We start from the raw sequence: 20,276 nt of genomic DNA on the forward strand, positions 1-20,276 counted from the left end.
CCCCCCCCCAACCCAAAGCCGGGCCTGCAGCTGCCACCCTGAATTCTTAAGCAGGCAAATTCCCTAAAAGCACATCAGTACCAATATTTCCATTTGATAAGCCTTACTGCTGCCCCTCCATTCAATTAATAATAAAACACAAACCATTGTTTTTGCCTTGCTGTTTCGCCCTTGCTATTCCCTTGCGTGAGGGTACTATGAATCTTTCCACGAACTTTTTGAAGTTTTCTTACCTTGCTAGTGTTCCAAGAATTCCCTCCCTCCTTTCAGGTCAAGGTGAGTTAAAGCCTTCCTTTTCCTGATTGGTCCCGACTCTTGCACTATCTCATCAGCTTCCAGCAAGAATCCTGACTGATAACCCGTTTGGCCTGAAAGTCTTCACTTTAATTACATGGTCTGAAGTTCACCTGCTAACAATAAGTTTCCTGTTTAAAATGCAGATATTTTTGCATGAGTGGGCAGTCTTTTCTACCCAAATTGGGATTATTCAATCATGTTTTTTTCCTAAAAATCTAGGAGAGCCGTTTCAAAGGGAAGCCAGCGTAGTGAAATCAGGAAAGCTTGGAGGATAAGGTACTTGGGGCCGACAGCCCTCTTGGGCATGCCAAATAGGGGATTATAATCACTGCAGGTAGTATGGGCACTATAGGCACCAGGGGCAATAGAAAGGAGTACCAGGCTCGAGGAATCACTTTCCTATTTTACCAGGTCTGGTCTGGGTAGTGTACGGGTATTTGGCTTGTAAAGTCGAGGAAAGGAATCACTGGTTGTGATGCAAACACTAACATGTTACAATCAAAGACTTTAACCATATATAAAAATTAAAAAGCTAATTATGTCTTTACCAAAATCTTCTGCAAAACACTGAGGTAATCAACTCCATTCGTAATCCACAATAAAATTTAATAATCTCTATTCCCATCCACCCTTGTATCTAGCACACACTTTGTAGTCTATGGTCACCCCTCAAATCCTTTCCTATACTACTTTACACTTCCCAAAACTTCCCCACAACTCAAACAAGACATATTTTCTTTTGGTTTTTCAAATCTGTATTCTCTGATCTGTGAAACTGAAGCAATTTTTCTGTAAGCCTAAAACTGCTGTAAAAATAAAGTCTATTACTTTTTAAAAAATAAATAAATGTTGGTCTCATTATAATTTATTCTTAACATCAAAAGCTACTTGATAAACTTTTGTCTAAACTGTCAATAAATCAATGAGTATGTCTCTAAAGGAAAAAAAAAGAGAGAAAGGAAATCAGACTTTATTTTTTAATAAGACAGGGGAGTTGATCGTCCTGTCTTCCTAATTGTCTATTTCTTCATGGTTACTTGCTTTGCCTTTCTCCTAAGGCGCAAGACACATACTCCAACCTCCTTAACATGAGAGCAGTGTCTGGTTGTATTTTCAGAATTACACAGTGTTTGATTTTTACAGTCCAGGATACTAGTGATTTCATGAGCATCTTCAGTTCCTAAAAATAAACAGATAAACAAAAATGGGAAATCGTTTAATTGCTGATATATCTACAAAGTTCTAAGTAAAGACTTTGAATATAAAGCTTTTGGGGAAAATATTGGTGAAAATGGCCCATGATAGCAAAATAATTTTAAATAAGATTTAAAAATATATTTTAGAAGGGACTGCAGGTGCACCTGACTTGGTATAGAAGACCAATTGGCCTCCCTTTTTTTCTAAGCGATTTTCCTCTGCCTAAATCTTATTTAGCTTAAAAATACTTCCTTGTATGCAATTTGTAAGCTTCCTTACATGTTTGGGAACAAGGAAAAGAATAGAGAATGTGGAGGAGAGAAGGGTAAAGAGGAGAGAGAGAAAGAGAATAAAAGGAAAGAAACTGGCTGCTTTCTGTTGCCCTTGTCCTCCACTAACACAAGCACTTTCCACCCCTATGCCCAGTGTCCGGAGCCATTAGAGCCCGCTGCCTGCCTGTCTAGAGCCAAGAGCCTGCCCAGCTATTGCCTCAAGGCCTCAGAGCCTTGTTTGCTGTTATCTTCCACCCCTCCCCCTCCTGTGCACTATGGGTGTAGGTAACTTTGCAACTTGCCATAGATAACAGGGAATTTTCCATTTACCAGAACAACCCGCCCTGTGGTTTTCTCAGTAAACCATCTGCTGCTCATTTCCTTATCTGCTGATTCCCTCCTGCTATCTACATAAACTGTAACCTTCTGGCTAATAAACGAGACTTGATCATAGTACTGTCTGGTCTCCATTTCTCGCATCTCTTGTCCCACCCAATTCCCACTCCCCCCTCCAGGGTCTGCGTTGAATATCCCGCGGGTCGGAACAGCCCAGAACATAACATGCCTGAGAGAAAGGAGAGAGGGGGAATCACCCTTGAACTCGTAATCTCTTCACATAACTTCAATGTCATACTTTTTCAAAAGATCCCATGACATTTATCATCAGCCACAAGCTTTGTCCTAGTCTCACTGGATTATTTCCACTTGGTTGTCTTACTGTCACATCAAAGTAACCATTTCTAAAATCATTTTCACTGGCTTCATACCCAAATCAGGTCCCGGTCCCTGCATTCACATTTCTATTAATAGTACCATAACTTTCTAAATCCCTTGGGCTAACCCTTCTGTGACATCATCGACTCCTCCCCACTCTTTTGTCCGTTATACCATCCATGTTTTCATCTTTGTGACAGTATCTCTTTCCTTCATCCCTTTCTTTCCATACTTAACCCTATCAGGCCCTTATCACTTCACGGGCAACTGAAGTTTTAAAGATAAACTCCAGTAACTTTATAGTTTTTTCCAGGCCCATTGTACTTGAGAATATTCTGAACAGAAAGAAGAAATTACTGAAGGAGACAAACTAAGAAAGGGATAAAAACAGTAATAAATATTTAATAATAATAGTTAACATTTCTTGAGCATTTACTATTTGTCAGGTACTTCTTAAAAGCCCCTAACATGAATTAACATATTTAAGGCTCACAACAAAATTCTATGAAATGGATACTATATGCAACTTACTTAGGTTAGTAAGAGAAACATGAGAGTGTAAATAAAATTTGCATGGCGTACTGGGAGTTAGAGGTCCTAGACTCTGGGTCTCAAAAATCATTATTTGTAAAATGAGAGGGCAGAGGAGATTATTTGTAAATTCTCTTTCTTGAAAATAATGTAAGATTCTACCCCATAGCTGAAATGAGAAATTTGGTATGAAATAGAAGGATTCCTGGAATTCTCCAAATTGTATTCTATTCTCAAGGGGTCATTTGTAAAGAAGCAAATTCATCCACTCAACAAATTCATTCGACAAATGTCCATTGAACACTATGAAATCACACAGTCAATGGGTGGGTGGTTGTGTCATCTCACGCAGCCTTCTCATTCGCTTCAGAGATTCCCCTCACTACTACTGAGATCTCACCGGAGGTAGACAGCAGGCCAGAGAAGAGAAGAGCTGAGAACAGATAATGGATCTTCATGGCAAGGTGGCTCTGAAACAACAAGGTGTCTCAAAAAGATAAACCAATATAAATGGAGATGATTTTAGAACCAGAATTTCTGTATTTAGAGACTGTCATGGGTGATCAGGATCTTCCATGCCTTAGTCTCTCTCTGATTTGTGGGGAGCTGACTCCCCTCAACCTCTGCACACTTGCTATTTGTTTAGATCATATTATGACACGGGCAAGCCCTTATTACACCTTCGCAACACTTCTTGCTCATCCATTGCCCTCCACACTGTCTCACTGACCCCCCAGGGCCACCCGTCACTTAAAAGATCTCTAGCTGGATGGCCCCCTTGGAGATACCTCCTCACCTGACACAATTTCCACCCCCTCCACATCGGAACAGCACTTGCCCTTATTCTGTGTATCTCCTTTCACAGAGACCAGTGCCGCCCTAAATACTTTCATGAGCTCATTTGCTAACCTGAAACTTCACAGCCCCCAACTCAACTTCCTCTCCTCCTACTCAACATAGTTCAATACTTGAAAATCATCATGTGATTTTGCTAATGTTTCACTTTCATCTGCTTTCAGCTGGTCCCCTGAAGCTGCTCTCTCACTAAATGTGTTTACAGAAGTTTCTGGAACTGTTGAACTGACCTCCTCCCTCCTCCCCACCTTTTCTGGGGTTTTGTTATTGTTGTTTTTGCTACTCTTTTACTGACTCCTCTCACCCCACAGTGGCTGTTCATATCAGAACTAACCACTATCCCTGCCTTTTTCATGTGAATTACTTAAAATCTTCTCCTTACTTCTTTCTTTCCCGAAAATATTGAGCCATCACTTGTATATTCCTTTGTCTCACCTTCTGTCCACATTAAAATACCTCTGTCTTTATCTCCACCTTTTATCTTTTGTCTCAGAAGAGATAATGCTTCCTCCTTCAAAACCTGTCATCTTCTGGGCTCTCCCTCTCTCATCCCTTCCTATCATTTCCTTCTATCCCAAACTTTAGAATCTCATTTCTCTCTCCAAGCTCATATGTATAATCATTTGTTCTCACTGTAGTTGTGGGGGGAAAAAAACAAAAACAAACAAATAAGATAGAAAACTGCCCTTGACCTTGCTTCCCTTCTAGGTTCAGTCCAAGTTCACCCCTCCTCTTACACTGACAAGCGATTAGAACAAATGGCCTCTGTTGCCTTCCATTGCCTCCCATTTATCCTCTCTCAGTCCCCTGCCATCTGGATTCTGCTCCCTCATTCTATCAAACGTACTCTCAGGATTGACCAGTGAATAAACAGAACCAAGGACTTCACAGTTTTTATGCCCATTGATAAAGATGTCTGTGCTTATTTCTGATACTAGTAAGCATGCAACTTTTGAGCTCTGGCTTCTACCCTGGTTTACTCCACCCTTTGTCTCAATCTCCTTTTCAATCTCCTCCTCTTCCCAGGGAGGTTCCCCCAGGCTTCAATCCTCAGGCCTGTGCTCCTCTCTTTATACCTCTCTCCCTAGACATGCTGACTGCTACCACTATCATGTTTTGTGAAAACTCCAAAATCTTAACTATGTATCTCCAGGCAAGACCATTTTCCCCAGGTTTCTTTCCCTCAGCTCCATCTGCTTATATCCCATTATCTTTTCCAGGTCAACAAGATTAAATTTATACTTAATGGACACCAAAAAGGCAGATCCCAGATACTTGCAGATTGATATCACCTTGGATCAAAATTGCTTCAAACATTCCTACAGACAGATGAGGAAGTGATGTTGAATGTTAGACATAGATGGTTAAGGCAACACTTACACAACAGAGTCTGTCTTACACAGGAAGTTAATGATGTGCCTTCAAACAAATTATGATTATATATATATATATATTTATCATAAATCCTTCTTAAAAAAAGAATTTAAGGAAGCTTATCTAATTTAAGGAAGCTTATCTTTTTAACACAAGAGGTTAAAAACAAGGAGTTATAAAATTGGGGTAGGTTCCAGTCAAGATGGCAGAATAGACAGTCCCCAGTGTCACTCTCTCCCACAAATCAACTAATTTACAACTATAAAAATGTAACAGCCAAGCTGGGGCTGCTGGAGCTCAGGGGAAAAGGAGGAGAGACCTATGGAGTTCATGAAGGCAGGAGAAACCACAGTGAGAGAAAGAAAAAACTGCTCTGAGCATTTCATGCCACAGCCACTTTAAGGCTGGAGCTGCTGAGTGCATGGAGCAGGAGCCAGCAGAAGCCACAGCTGTGCCCTTCAGATGGAGTTACTTGAAGGCAGCAGGGGAGAAGAGGGCCTTGGCGGCCCCCAGGACAGCAAAACCACTCATAGGGTTCCCGTGTACCCACACAGGAGAAGCCAGAACAACTGAAAAAAGGGAGCCATTCAGAGATCAGTGGGTCATCACAAGGGACCAGTGCAGGGCTGTCCCAGGGGAAGTCATTGGAGCACAGGTGGGGGGGGGGAGACGGGCCCACTGGGAGAACACTGGGACACAGCAAGGACAGCCTGCTCTGCAATCAGTGCAGGACCACTCAGAGGAGACTGGTTGGGAATGCAGAATTGCATGGGGTGCAGTTTGATGAAAAAACTCAGACCCAGATCAGAGATTCTACACAACACAGATCCACCAGGTCTCTGGAGAGCTGGAAGTACCTATAAGGTCAACCATTAAACCCTGAGCTGCACAAAAAGCCTCACTAGGGAAACAGCAGAAAAGCAGCAATTTAACTCAACCACACAGCACAAGTACTGGTTCCCACAGGAAGTTCCCCATTTTAGAAGTAAGCAAAGAACAAAAAATTAGTTCTGGCCCAGGCACACCACCAGCACCTTGGGGACAGCCTGGGAACAGGAGGCTTGGAGTAGGGGACTGGACCCCACTCTCACATCCAGGCACCCCGCCAGCACCTTGGGGCACCACCTGGGTGCCTGGGGCATAAAATTGGGGACCAGGCCACCCTCCCACAGCCAGGCACACAGCGCCAGTGCCTCAGGGCCCGCCCAGGGACCTGAGACATGGTGAAGGGGACCGGACCACCCTCCCACAACCAAGCACATTGTGCCAGCACCTCAGGGCCCACCTGGAGACCCAGAGCATAGAGAAGGGGACCAGACCCCACTCCCACAACCAGGCACACTGCACCAGCACCTTGGGGCCCACCCAGTGACCTGAGGTATGGAGCCAGGGACTGGACCCTTCTCCCACAACGAGGCACACCACACCAGTGCCTTGGGGCCTGCCTGGGGACCCAGGGCATGGAGAAGGGGACCAGACTACCCTCCCACAGCTAGGCACACAGCACCAGTGCCTCAGGGCCCACCTGGGGACCTGGGGCATAGAGAAGGGGACTGGACCTCCCTCCCACAACCAGGCACCCTGCACCAGCACCTTGGGGCCCACCCAGTGACCTGAGGTATGGAACCAGGGACTCGACCCTTCTCTCACAATGAGGCACACTGCACCAGTGCCTTGGGGCCTGCCTGGGGACCCAGGGCATGGAGAAGGGGACCAGACTGCCCTCCCACAGCCAGGCACGCAGCACCAGTGCCTCAGGGCCCACCTGGGAACCTGGGGCATAGAGAAGGGGACTGGATCCCCCCACTTCCCACAACCAGGCACACCACACCAGTGCCTCAGGGCCCATCCATGGGCCAGAGGCATGGAGAAGGGGACCAGACACATCGCACAACCAGGCACACTGCCAGCACCAAGGAGCATGCCAAAAACATCACCTCCATGTCGGTAGCCCACCACATTAACCATGGCTGCCAAGAAAGCAGCTAGATACCACAACTACCATGCAGATGGTCTGCCAACCACTGGAGTGCATTGACACAAGGAAAGTCACCAGCAGAAATAAAGAAAAGAAGAGGATGTCTCTCTCCACAAAGCCCATTTCCGAGTGACAGAAGAAGCATCTGCTCTATGATAATATTGGGGGACCTGATCACACCTCTCAGCATTGGACAGATCATCTAGGCAACAAATTAACAGGGTAACCATTATTCTTTCAGAAGGAGAAAGAAATCTAGGGTAATTAGAGGGGGGAAGGGGGAGAGAGTCGGGGGGTAGGGACAGATTGGAAGGGGCATAAAGAATAATTACAATTTGTAATAATATATATGTTAGTAATATTGGTTTGATCAACACATTTCAATGCTGAACCCCCAAAATATGAATCAATTTTGATTCAATAAATAAAATAAATTAAAATTAAAAAATAAATAAATAAAAAATAAAACTAGTTAAAGGAATCTAAAATATAAAAATAAACAAATAAATGAAATTGGGGTAGACAAAATAAGATAAAATAATAGGTAAGCTAGAGATGAGTCACAAATTTTGGCTGAGTTTCTTGCAATAGAAATAGGAAGGGAGACTTAATAGGTACAGAAGTAATGGGGACATAGCATAAAAACATACCCATTACTAAGAACAAATATAGCTTTTTGTTTTTCCCATATGGAGATCTAAGAGAAATTTTTCCCATGGGTCCTGTTAAAAAGGTCAATGTGTGATTTGGGGACAGAATATTTTCTTGTAATAAATAGAATAGCATGTTTTATGCAGCTATTTATTATAATGTTCCTCAATGTGAACAGATGGTATAATGTCAAAAAGCAACTCAATAAAAGAAGGCTACGTGATGTCAAATAATATGGTTCATGTTTGCAGTTGAGTATTTGGCATAATCAAGATTTAAAAAATGGAAAACATTTAGCCTGTAATAAATATGAAATCTCTTTGAGAAGCTAATGAAACTGTAGGCTCTCTACCTAGAAAAAAAGAAATGTACTCATGCACATATCCACAAAAGTCGGTGTACAATCTAACAAAGTGTCACAGACTCCCCCCACCTAAAGCCAATGCCTTAAGGGTACATGGATCCCATGGATTCAAGGTTGAAGACCTCTGCTTCAGAACTAGATAAAGGAGCAAGTAAAGAAATCTAAGGGATCAAAAGCCTGGCCAAACTGGGAGTCAGAACCCAGGCCAGCAAGCTGGAGAGTAAGGAATCAGGAACAAGCACACTCAATAAGACTGAAGGATAGGACACGGCCATCATTTTGCCCATAGGATAGTTCAGACAACCTCTTAATACAACCAAAGTGAAACTTTAAAGGCAAAGGATTCACAAAGTCCCTCACTTCCCCCCACCCCCTTCTCTAAGTAGACTACACAACAGTCACAGGCCACCAATAACTAATCTTCCTTAATAATTAGAGAACCTTCTTATCCTATTCAAAATGCCACTGTACTTCCTGCTAAGGCATCAGCCAATTCCAGGACATGATCATTCTGAGGACTTGAAAGCAGGTAAGCGGACTGTAGCGAGAAGCCAATCGGAAGTTCAATCAGGACAGAAAGAGGCCAGATATATGGGTAAGTACTGCCATCAGGATAGGGCTAGAGAGTAGATTTAAGCTGTATCTGTATTAATTAGGATAAGATTTAGGTATGAGAAATACAAATTTAGAATAATGGTGACTTAAACATGTTAGAATTTTATTTTTGTCTCACAAAGCCTGGGGGTACACTGTCCAGAGCTGCATGGTGGCTCCATAATCACCAGGCTCTTTTTGCTCCATCACGCTCAACACATGGATATCACCTCACAGTCCAATCAACTGGAAGGCAGAAGTGTGAGGAAGGGCATACTCCCGCCCTTTAAGGAAGCTTCCTGAGGTTGCATGTAACCATTCCACTTCCATGTCTGAGTAGAACCTAGTCAAATGGCCATACCTAACTGCAAGAGAAACCGGAGGATCTAGTTTTCATTCCAGACAGCCATGTTCCCAGGTATAATTTGGGAGCTTTGTGACTAACAAGGGGATAACAGAGCTAACTCACAGTCTCTACCATGTCATGGGACTTTTCTTAAGATTCTCTGTTTCCCTACAATATAGAGATACCATGTCAGCATAAAAACAAATGGCGGGAAATCAATATGCCTGCCTGTCTTGGGGTGTTTAAGAATCTCTACCTTCATATGCTGGGATTTTATATGAGCTTCTGGAGGAAGGAGACATTCCCAAGGAAACACATCAAAATCACATGGGAAGGGACTATGAAGAGATAAAAGCTAAGGACTTTACATGCATCACTAAGCTACACAGGTGAGGGTTCTTTCTGGCAGAAGCAAATACTTTTTCTATAATATGGCTAAGGGTACTGTCAGAAATATGCACAGTATGCTTTTGTGGATCAGAGGAGGGGACTTTAAGACTGTCAGTCCTGCCTGGGTCTCAGCCCTGCACAGATGCTCTCTCTGATGCTGAAGCTATGCTCAGACTCTCCCTCAACCAACAGAAGATTACCTAATATCTAGAAGTTTTCCAGCAAAAATGTTCAGATCTATATTGGTATTTGAAGTCTTCTTGGTATGCTACATGTATCATTTGAAAAAGCAAGAGAGGAATAGCTATGCAGGACAGTGGCTGGGAGCTTGGATCCTCGAGCCAGATCATCTGGATTTGAACCTCGGTTTCTTCAATGATGTGACCTGGGGCAAGTCACTAACCTCTGCATGATCCAGTTTCCTCATCTCTAAAATGTGGGTAATAAGGGCGTGTCCCTTGTTATCTGAATCTGTTTAGTTCCTGAATTAAGACAGGAAAGCAAATGGTAGTATCTGCCTCAGGAGGGTGTGGTTTGGAGAGAATGAGTTAATACAGGTAGGATGTCATTTATGCTTGACACACATGAAGAGCTATGTAAGGATTTGCTGTTATTGTTAGGCACTTTGTTTTACCCACTAGACAAGGTCTCAGCACCTACCCAGCGTCTGTCCTCCCTTGTCCTTCTGATTCCAGAGGATGGGGACAGCTCATGTCTGGCCCTTCTCAGCTGTCCTGTCTTGCTGTCATTAACTAGGTCATGCTCACTGGGTCCCTCTCTGAAAGGGAACTAAAGGAGAACACTTTTGTTCTTTAGGCAGAAGTGACAGGTTCCAAATCTTTAACAGAGAGGTAAAGCAGCATAAAGACTTCAATCTAGGAAGAATAGGTTAAAAATAAATAAAACACCTGTTGTTCTGTAACTAAATTAATGACTCAGATAAGAAGCCCCCTGGTGGGCAGAGACTATGTTTAGTTTACAGCAAATACCCAGAAAATAGAACTGTGCCTGACAGAACAAACACTTAACACATTTTCCATGACTAAATAAATTAACGGTGAATGCCTTAAGAAGTTTTAGCAATTTATTTTAGTACTGTGATTTAATCAAAAAAAAGTAGGAACTCCTGGCTATTTTCCTGAATTTTTCCAAGTCTGTCTCTGCTGCCAAAAGAGAAGACAGTGAATAGAAAGCCACCTTCCCTCAACTTCTCACCCATTGGCGTCTCCCCTGAGGAACATTTATGGATTGCAGTTATGCCTTAAACTCTCTGACCCTCTCCCTTGGAGCATACCTTTGTCTTTAAAATTTTGTTTTCAAATTTAGAATTTATTTTCAGAATATATTTCAAAATATTATAACTCATTCCTCACGTATCAACCATTTTTTTCTTAGTCATGCACGACTTTAGCAACATATATTTGGCAATTATTCCTCCTCTGCAATCACATGCCTAAAGTCAGAGAAAGATAATCCACTCTTAATAATGCCATATATTTCTTGAATTCAAGATGCCTAGGGATAAAGAGTTGTCTTGAGACTTAAAATACATACATACATATATGTACGTGTGTGTATATATATAATTTTGACCTGGAAACATTGCAGAATGCTTTTAATGAAAGATTTGATGCCATGATGCAGGCAGACTGTCAAGCTTAAGTCAACGCTGTAGAATGGGGCTTCTGTGAAACAAATGTAAAGCTGCCAAAAGTCTTTATTGTACTTTCAAGTGTCTTAAAGCAAATGAGGAGACACCCTCATTTTCAAATTGAGATTTCTGACCTAAATAAAAAAACTAAACAAAAGGCAATTTTTATACTAAACAGGAAATATAAATATTCTGAATTAAAATTCTCAACAGAGAACATCAAGCTGTTCAATATTTTAGTTCTGTCCTATATTTAAAGTAGGATGTAACAGATGAGAGATAGAGAAATCTAAGAAAGGAGGTAGATGAAAATTCGGTGTTTACCATATTCTGAAAGGACAAAAGTTGAGCAGATTCACCCGTATTACTTTAAGTCAGAAAATCCACCTGTTTTTCAAATGATTCTTAGTGACCTACTTTTAAACTACAAAAAGAAACAGGCTTTACAAGATTTATGGCTATCGGATGAAAAGCTAACTTTAATAATATTAATCATGTTATCACATTAATCATATTATAATGGTTTCCATTTATGTCCCTTAAGAAAATTCTGAATAAACTATCAAAAACTTTTGACAAAGAAATGACAAAGATGATAGTCAATTTCCAAACATGGTGGCAATCGACGTCTGACTGCATTCTCGAGCAGTGTCTGAGCTCCACTGTCACCTTTCTAAGACACTCTTCTGTTCCTTTCAGAATTACCCCAGATAAAGCATTTTTTTTCTAAATCATCAACATGATATTATATAAATAAATTGTGACTCATTCATCAAAGGAAGCTATAGAGAAACTAAAATTTATAAAGTGGAGCTTCAGATACTTTCATAGATAAATCTTAAACACATTATGTGTTTTAAAAACCTTATATAAGCTCTATATTGCCTGTGGGCACAGAAATGTAATAAATATAAAAACATGTTTAATACCTAATTTAAGACAGTAGTCTTTTTTGAGGGATACATGAGGGACTTAAACAATATTTGAAATATTTTGTTTTTAAAATAATGAAGCAAATTTGGCAAATTATTAGGACTTGCTCAAATTGTATGGGGAATATAGGCTTACCCTTATCTATACATTTCTGTTTGCTTCATATAATTTACAATTTTAAGTAAGAAAAAAGTGAATAAATGTTCTGATCAAGTAACTTGAAAAGCAATAATATAATAACTTCTGAGAAAAAAAAAGAAAAAGGAACTTAGAAAGATTAAATTTAAAAGAATGAAATAGAAAATATAAAGCAGTAAAATTGATCAATAAAATCAAAATATGGCACTTTTGAAAGTCCCATAAAATAGAACCTTTGAACGTTGTATTAAGAATAAAAGAAAAAGAATAAGCAACATTTATAATGAGAAAAGAGATATGTCTATGAATAAAGACAGAATTGTTTAAATTGTAAGAGAATGATAAACTTTCTAATACCAATCAATTTGAAATACAGATAAAATGATTATCCTATTTAAAATATACATTATCAAATTGAGAAAGTTAAAAGAAAAAAGCATGAATATAGCAATAATTGTAAAAATAATTGCAAGAGTTATCAAAGCTTTATCCTAAAAATAGACTCCAGTTCCAGATCGTTTTATAAGTTTTACTAAACCTATTTTTTTTATTGAAACATAATTAATTATACATATTTGTGGGATAAAGAGTTGACTATCAGTACTTGTGTACAAAATGTGATAATCAAATTAGGGTAGCTGGCATATCTGTCATTACAACATGTACTCATTCTCTGTGCCCATTAACCAATTTTTCCCTAGCGCCCCTCTTCTCCTATCCTGCCCTCTAATAACCACAGTTCTGTTCTCTCCTTCTAAAAGTTCAACACATTATTGTGTTTGGTGTTTCTTCTTTCTTTTCTTTCTTCTTTTCTTCCTTCTTTTACTTATTTTTAGCTCACACTTGTGAGTGAAGACATTTTGCTTCTGTGCTTAGATTATTTCACTTATAATTTTCTCCAAGTTCATCCATGTTGCTGCAAATGGCAGTATTTCATTCTTTTTTATGGCTGAGTATATTCCATTTTGTATACATGCCACATTTTCTCTATCCAGTCATCCATCAATGGACATTTAGGTTGGTTCCATATCTTGGCTACTGTAAATAGAGCTGCAATGAACATGGGAGTGCAGGTTTCCCTTCAACATGATGATTTCCATTATTTTGGGTATATACCCATTAGTGGGATTGCTGATTACACGGTAGTTCTACCTCTAGTTTTTTGAGAAATTTCCATACTGTTTTCCATAAAGCCTGTATTAATTTACAGTCCCATCAACAGTATAGGACGTTTCTCCTTTCTCCACACCTTCGCCAACATTTGTCATTTTTTGTCTTTCTGATTATAGCCAGTCTAACTGGGGGGAGATGATATCTTAAGATGGTTTTGATTTTCATTTCCCTGATGATTAGTGATGTCGAGCATTTTTTCATGTACCTATTGGCCATTTGTATGTCTTCCTTTGAGAAATGTCTTTTCAGCTTAAAGGACAGGTAATTACTATATTATATAAACTCTTTCAGAGCACGGAAAGCATGAAAATCTTCCCATATCATTCCCTAAGAATAGCATAAGTTTATATCAAAGTAGATAAAGATAGCTCAAAAATAGAACACTATAGACTATCTCATTTATAAACATTGAAAAACATTTATAAAAAATCCTAAATAAAATATTATCAAACTGAATCCAGTAGTCTATTTTTAAAATAACATGTCATACCTATCAGGGACATTAGTCATTCTTCTGAGCTACTTAGTCTCTGACAATATTTCCGTTATTTAGAGAATTTCCAAATCCCCATTAAAGAAACTGCCCATGACATATATTTTCTTTCCCAGCTTCCTTTGAAGCTAAAACAAGAAATACAAGACCTAGGCTTTGCCCATCAGATACCATCACCGTAGACTTTGAGTTAGAAGCAACTGACAAGAAGCAGGGACTGCTCAGAATCCATTTATCAGGTGTTGGAGGCTACATTCAAGCAGAAAGCTGTTTGAGCCAAAGGGAGTATCTGCTGTCTAGCTTAGGTGATAAAAGTTGTGGTACGTACTCAGCAGTTTCTGCAGTGGGTCTTCTGTGGACCAGTTCTATAAAGTAATGTGAGGCTCTGTTCTGGAGGGTCTAGCCTGCCAGTTTGATTATTTTGACTTCCTAGGGACTCTAGGAATTAGCTTTTTATAATGCTTTTTATAATGCTTTTCTGCTTAACTTAGCATGAGTTTTGTTGTTGTTGTTGCTGTTGTTGTTGCTTGCAGCTAAAAACAGACTAATATGCTGACAAAGTAGAGTTTATCCCAATAATGTGAGGATAATTTAACACTAATAAATTAATTGATGTGATTCACTACATAAACCAATTTTAAAAGAGCCATAGATTATGCAGCCCAAGTCCATTTGATGAAGTTCAACACTTCTTATTGACTAAAAACAATACAACACAAAATCTTATCAAACTAGGAATAGTAGAAAACTTTATTAATTCATAAAGGGTATCTACCAGAAACAGAGCAAATATTGTACTCAAAGTGAAAACATCGGAAGTACTTCCGCTGATACCATGAACAGGACAAAGATGTCCACTTCCACCAGGGCTATTAGTTTATGTACCTGAGATCCTGCCTAAAGCAATTAGATAGTTAAATAAGTGAGAAAAATTACAGAAAATTGATAAAGCTGTCATGATTTGCAAAGAATTATGATGATTTCCTACATAGAAAATCAAGAGAAACCAACTGAAAAACTATTAGAATTTTTAGGTGGTTTAGTAACATGGGCAGATATAAGATCAGTGTATAAGAACATTGATAGTGTTGTAATATACTAGTAACAGTCAGCAAATTTGAATAAATAAAGAGCAAATTTGAATGAATAAATACACCTTACTCTTGGATGGTTTTCTCCAAATTAATCTATTAATTTAATATAATCTCATTCATAATACCAACAGGATTTTTGTTGTATATGTAATTTAATAAACTGATTCTAAATTTCATCTGGAAAAAAATGCTCAATAACATCCAAAAATGTTTTTAAAAGAAAAAAAGAAAGAAAAACTGCCCTAACATTTATTAAAAAATACTATAGAACCTCAATAACAGAGTCAAATTGGTACTGAGATACACAAAAGCAGATCAATGAAATAGACTAGAGGGTCCAGAAATTGCTCTGCATATATATAATACTTGAAGTTAATGTTTAATATCTGTGTGGAAATAATGAACTTTTCTTTAAAAAAAAAAAAAAAGATGACCAGTAAGGGGATCTTAACCTTTGACTTGCTGTTGTTAGCACCACACTCCCCCAAGTGAGCTAACCGGCCATCCCTATATAGGGATCCAAACCCTTGGCCTTGGTTTTATGAGCACCACACTCTCCCAAGTGAGCCATAGACTGGCCTTAAATAATGAACTTTTCTAAAAATGGTATAACAACTGCCTGTATCTTATAGTGGGGAAGAATTAAACCTCTTTTCTTTGCAAATCATAAAATTATGTGTCTATGCATAAAAGAATTGGAAAAACCTATGAAAAACGTTTTTAAATCTTGGGAAGTGTCTTGTTAAGTAAGACTCAAAACTCAGAAACTATAAAGAAAAAGGCTGAGAAATTGAACTACACCAAAACTTAAAGCTTCCACATGGTTAAAAAACAGACATATAAAAAAGAAAACCCCAAAGAAAAGAGAAAGGAAGAACACAATAGCAGAAAAGATTCAATAATATAGCAGATGAGGGTCTATATCCATAATACATAAAGAACATGTACTCATACAAGAAAACTTTACCTTTTTCACTTATTACTTCATATATTCCTTTGTTTAAATATTTAGCAAGAATTTTCTCAATAAATTATTTGTATAATTAAAAATCCAAAAAGACTTTTTAATGTAGGAAGTAACATCACTCTTCAAGACTGTTCATCTCAACTTTTCTATTTAAAATATCTAACAAGACTTCAAGATCTATAAACATATTGTTCCATGTACTTAGTTATTTATTTAAAGTAGTCTTTGAATGAGGAAATTGTACATTATGTATTATCTATTCTCTGTTACAAAATTAACAAAGGAAAATAACATTGCCATTAATTCCAATCAAGATGAATTTGCAACTTGGGCTGCTTTAATATTCTCAAGCTATAATTCATAAATGTTAATAAACGAATTGTAAACAGTGTTGCTATAAAAAACTTTGTCACAAAAAAAAAATCTTTGAGAAATCAGTTAGTGGCCTTATCTGTTTTTAACAGGACTGCTTACCTACCACAATGACCATTTTGGTAAGAGGCGTGATCTATATTTTTTCATTCTTTAGGTTGACACGATGGGTGGTAGTTACTAACTTGAAGTCAGAAAATCTGGATGTAAAATCATGCCGTACTTAATCAGTCTTTGTGCTTCAGTTTCCCCTCTAAAACTGGTTGTTCTGAGGATTGAAATGACTTTGTGAAATGTAAAGCACAAACCAATGCAACCTAACAACACTACCTGGTATATTGGTGCATTTTAGCCGCTCAGTGTTGACTACCTCTGGCATATCATTTGTGATTTTCATGGGGATCAATACAGGTGCAGTCATCAAAAGGCATGTTCTACTCCAAGCAAACCTCTTGGTGACTCTGCAAAGTTCTTACTCTCTCTGGGGTCTTTCTAAGAAAATTAAAAATATTTTATATTTGTTCATTCAGACACACCCCTTAATGAATGCAGCAAACAGTTCAAGTAACAATCTTCCCCAAACCTATTGCCAGGATAAGCAACTCAGATCAAAATTTAGCATCAAAACTGCAACTCTTCCAATCTGGCTGGCATATATTAACTACTACACCAAAAAAGTGAAGATTGACTTTAATTGCTTATGGCTTATTTTTCCAAAAGATCAGTGAAGGCCAACTCCTCAGGCATAACCCAGTGTGCCACTATGCTTTCCAGGAGAATTTTTCTTAATGAGTCATTCTTAGGCATTGTCTTTTTCAAGCACATTAGCAAAAACCTGCTTCTCTTTTTTTTAAGGGAAGACTTTTGAAATGTTCCAACAGTTAAGGGGGAAAGCCTTAAAATGTCTGCAATGGAACTGGATGTCTGGAAAAACAAGTCATTGGAACCATGCTGGGAGAGTTCCAATATTGGAGAGTTCAGGGAAATGTAAAAAACATACTTACTTCTCGTGCTGCCCACTGTCTCAGTCCATTCAGGCTGCTCTAACAAAACACCATAAACTGGGTGGCTTATAAACAACAGAAATTTATTTCTCACAGTTCTGGAGGCTGGGAAGTCCAAGATCAAGGCACCAACAGATTCAGTCTGGTGAGGATACACTTTCTGGTTCAGAGATGGTTCCCTGGAAGGGGGAAGGGAGCGCTCCAGGATCTCTTATTTTGTAAGGGCACTAATCCCATTCATGAGGGCTCCACTGTCATGTCGTAATCACCTTCCAGAAGCTCCATCTCCAGATAGCAACACATTGGTGATTATTAGGTTTTCAACATATGAATTTTAGGGGGACACAAATGTTCAAACCACAGCACTCACATGGAGCCATGCTTTCCCATCAGGGGGCTCCAATAAACTGACAAAGCCATTTAGGTACCCCAGAGAGCAGCTCAATTCTGCCAGTCATTGCTTCTCTGCAAATCCTACTGGCATGAGTCTTCTTTCCCAGGACATAACAAACTGCTTTTGTGTCACTTTCCCCTGTTGACTCCAGGAATTTGGATTCACATCTGAATTACTTATAGACATAACCAAACCTCTCAAATCTCATTGAAAGCATGACTTTTCAACAATACTAAACACTAATTCCAAACTAGAAACAGTATCCTTAAGTGCAAGGAAGTCTCATCCTCTACTCCTGTATGGCCCAGAGTTTACAAAGACATGAATATCTTATAAAAAGGGTTTAAATGCCAGTGAATAAATAAACACAACTTACAACCACAGCTCTGTAGTTTAAAAAGTATAAGGGCATTTCAAAAAGTTCATGGGAAAATGGAATTAAAAGATAATGCAAATCTTTCCATGAACTTTTTGAAGACCCCTTGTATGTACAATGTCATTAAATTTGTTATTAAACTTGTTATTAAGATTATTTATTTTTAGATGCAAAAAGTCTGAGAATCTCACCTTCCTTGAGATGCAGTGAGGCTTTGTCATCTTTTTCAGTAGTAGAATTCCTCTGACTAATACACAGAATTTAATAAGATTTTTATAGTCCTGACAGGTTTCTCTATCAGCCATACCCTTCCCCACATTGCTATACACCTGGCATTGCTCATTTTCCCTTTTTCTAAAATGAAAAGGAGAAAAATGGCTTTCTTTGTACATTTTGATAGTGATTTAAAAATACCAAAGATGGATGGGAGATATGCCAAGATTAAATTAAATCATAAGATTTATCAAGATGAAAATCTTCAATTCTGAATTAAGTGGCTTTAAGGTGCTCTGAAATATGTTGTAAGTAGAAAATCAGTTCAATTATCAGATTAGGAAGTATATGTCAAGACATACTTTTTATCAAAATCTTGCTATATTTTCTCAATATGCTTTTTAAAGTAATACCTGGGACAAACTGCATTGTGTATCTCAAATGTCTTTCAAAACCAATCTATGGGAAAAGACAGGCTGCAAAAATTTAGAAAGGGTACATTGACAAAGGAAATGTCAAATAAGCAAGTTTAACCATTATGTGTTAATTTGAAGTAAACATATAATGAAAAGCAGCAATTCAGAACTAAGATGGAAGGGAATGTGAAAAAGAAGAAAGTATTACTGTCTTCTGCTTGGAAAAATATCGGACATAGAAATTCAAGGAAAGAAAGATGGCCCAGGAAATTCTGGAAGAACATTTAGCTAGCAAGAGAACTTCCACAGAATGAGAATTCTAGGAATGTTAAAGAGGAGGAAGTCAGGGAAAGGAGCTGGAACATGAAGAAAGTGTGATCAAGAGGGGAAAATCCTGCACTGAAGCATTTACACTCACTGTTGTTAGCTATAGTTAAAATACTAAGGTCAGTTAGAAGAACCAAGCTTAGAATAAAATGATTGAGGGCCGGCCCGGTGGCGCACTGCTACAGTGAGCCGCTTGGGAAGCGCGGCGGCGCTCCCGCCCGAGGGTTCGGATCCCACATACAGACCGGTTCCCGCTCACTGGCTGAGCGAGGCGCGGGAGCAACACCGAGGGTTGCAATCCCATTGCCGGTCCCCGGTCTGGTACGGGGGCAACACTGAGGGTTGCGATCCATTGCCAGACACGGAAAAAGACAAAAAAGACAAAAAAAAAAAAAAAAAGAATAAAAATGATTGAGCTTTGTTAAATGGTAGAAAGTGACTTACCTAAATGTAGCCAAATGTTTATCTTTCTTTAAATTTTGATCTCTGATGGAAATTGTCTGGAGACAGCAGAGTGCACCTGAAAGAACTGAACCAGTGACTTGGTAGATCTGGGTTACAGGTTTGGTTCTCTTATTAGCTCTGTATCTTCTGGTTAGCCACGGAGTTTCCAAGTGTTGCTGTGGATCATTTGTTGTTTTTTGTTGTTGTTGTTGTTGTTGTTGTTGTTTTGAATGGTTCATGATACATGAATCTAAAATTTAAATTATACAACTCTGAGTTTATGGATTTGTTGTTTTAATGTAGATATAATTATAGATACAAATATGTGATTCTGTGAATACATATATACAGGAACAACATTCAAAATATTTCACAACCAGTTCAGGATCAACTAATCAGGACAGAAACTGGCTACAAAGAACCAATATGGTCATACTTGTGCATGCCTCCTGGATATCTGGTTTGCAAGGAAAAAGATAGATAAATAGATTCACTGATAGACAGACTTGACTGTACTTTCAGTAAACCAATCTATATTCACACCATCAAAATGCAATCCTTGTGTTCACTTGGTCATAACTTTCCTTAATTGTAGACCTAGTAAGCAGGAGGAAATACAAAGCTTCTAGGAAGGAAGGAAGGAAAAAAGAAAGGGAAGGAGGGAAGGAGGGAGGGAGTGGCTCCTGCATTTCAGGATCACAATTCCTACTTGTAGCAC

This window comes from Galeopterus variegatus, unplaced genomic scaffold, assembly GCF_000696425.1.
Source record: "Galeopterus variegatus unplaced genomic scaffold, G_variegatus-3.0.2 Scaffold2896, whole genome shotgun sequence".
In the NCBI taxonomy this organism is placed as follows: domain Eukaryota; kingdom Metazoa; phylum Chordata; class Mammalia; order Dermoptera; family Cynocephalidae; genus Galeopterus; species Galeopterus variegatus.